This window comes from Spinacia oleracea, chromosome 1, assembly GCF_020520425.1.
Source record: "Spinacia oleracea cultivar Varoflay chromosome 1, BTI_SOV_V1, whole genome shotgun sequence".
Taxonomy (NCBI): Eukaryota; Viridiplantae; Streptophyta; class Magnoliopsida; order Caryophyllales; family Amaranthaceae; genus Spinacia; species Spinacia oleracea.
Window position 1 is genome coordinate 60,459,606 of NC_079487.1, and position 1,992 is coordinate 60,461,597.

The 1,992-nt window shown below is 39.8% G+C and overlaps 1 long non-coding RNA gene across 1 annotated transcript; it reads left to right on the forward strand.

Moving 5' to 3' along the window:
* Positions 1-304: 304 nt before the first annotated feature.
* On the forward strand, positions 305-746 carry LOC130465899 (uncharacterized). The gene is made up of 2 exons (XR_008925913.1): positions 305-415; positions 505-746. It is a non-coding gene; the product is annotated as an uncharacterized lncRNA (long non-coding RNA).
* Positions 747-1,992: the final 1,246 nt, after the last annotated feature.

A 1,992-nucleotide genomic window follows, 5' to 3' on the forward strand; every position in this document is an offset into this window, starting at 1 on the left:
GAGTTACTTGGTGATCCATTCCCAGATTCTGCAGCTGCGGGAATACTTTTGAATTCTCTTCACCCTGGTTATAAAAAATTCAAACTACTCTATTTTTCCAAGAAAAGGGAGAATACTCTTAGTGAACTAATTTACTTGCTTCATCAGTACGAATTGGACTTTGTAAGTGATAAGCAAGCATCACTAAAAGTAAAGAGTAAGAAAATCAAGAAAAAGGTTCCGGGGAAGATCCAAAGCAAGGGTGCATCTCCATCTACTTCAGGAAGGCAAGTGGCGCCATCCAAGAAGAAGATGAAGAAGGATCGTTCTCCATCTATATCGCAATGCTTCAATTGTAATGAAATTGGTCATTACAAGCGAGATTGCCCCAAACTAAAGGAAGAGAAGAAGGACGGAAACGTTGCTTCTCTTTCAGGTATGTATGTTATACATTGTAATCTAGCTAATTCTACTTCTTGGGTATTAGATACTGGTTGTGGCTCACACTTATGTTCCAATCCATAGGAACTAAGGAGAAGTAGAAAGCTTGATAAAGGCGAGATGGATCTACGCGTGGGAAATGGAGCACGGATTGCTGCATTAGCCGTAGGATCTTATTTTATTTCTTTGCCTAGTGGGTTTGTTTTGGAACTAGAAAACTGTTACTATGTTCCTAGTATCACCAGAAACATCATTTCCGTTTCAAGTTTGGATTCTAAAGGTTTTAGTTTTCAATTTAAAGACAATAGTTGTTCTTTTGCTTTGAATGGAATGTTTTATGGTTCAGCACAACAAGAAAACGGTCTTTACGTGCTAGATACGAGCAAATACATTTATAACATAAATACCAAAAAGGCTAAAACTGGTGATTCGAATCTCACATTTCTGTGGCATTGTCGATTAGGCCATATAAACATAAAGCGCATGGAATTACTTCAACGGAAAGGAATTCTAGAATCATTCGACTTAGAGAAGATTGATCAATGCGAATCTTGTTTACTTGGCAAAATGACAAAGCAACCTTTCTCAAAGGTGGGAGAAAGAGCAAGCGAACTACTAGGGCTAATATATACGGACGTATGTGGGCCTATGAGTACGAAAGCTAGAGGTGAGTTCAGCTATTTCATAACGTTTACGGACGACTTCAGTAGATATGGCTATATTTACTTAATGAAGCACAAGTCTGAATCGTTTGAGAAATTCCGAGAATTTCAAAATGAAGTAGAGAATCAACATGGCAAGAAAATCAAAGCTCTAAGATCGGATCGAGGAGGTGAATATCTTAGCCACGAGTTTGATGACCATCTAAAAGAATGCGGTATTCTTTCTGAATTGACTGCTCCGGGGACACCTCAATGGACTGGAGTGTCGGAACGGAGAAACAGGACCTTACTCGATATGGTCAGGTCAATGATGGGTCAGGCCGAACTTCCTTTACAGTTCTAGGGACATGCGTTGCAAACTGCAGCACTCACACTGAATCGTGCTCCGTCAAAAGCTGTTGAAAAGACTCCATACGAATTATGGACTGGGAAACTTCCAAAGTTGTCTTTTCTGAAGATTTGGGGTTGCGAAGCATATGTGAAGCGATTAATTTCGGACAAGCTACAACCTAAATCTGACAAATGTTTCTTCGTTGGGTATCCAAAAGAAACTATGGGGTATTACTTCTACAACAAGTCAGACAACAAGGTATTCGTTGCTCGTGACGGTGTCTTTTTGGAAAGAAATCATATTTCCAAATTGACAAGTGGGAGAATAATAGACCTCAAAGAGATTCGAGACGAACAACGAACTCAGAACTCTTTAGAAGAAGTTCAAGTATGATGAACCTCCAAGGTCTTTAGAAGAACCAGTGGGAGTAGTTCCTCAAAACGTTGTTGCCCCTCGTAGGTCAAATAGAAATATTTTTCAGCCGGACAGATGGACAAGCGTCCTCTTGACTGAAAACTTAGACGTTCTCATATTGGATAGTGATGAACCTTTGACTTACAAGCAAGCTATGACGAGCCC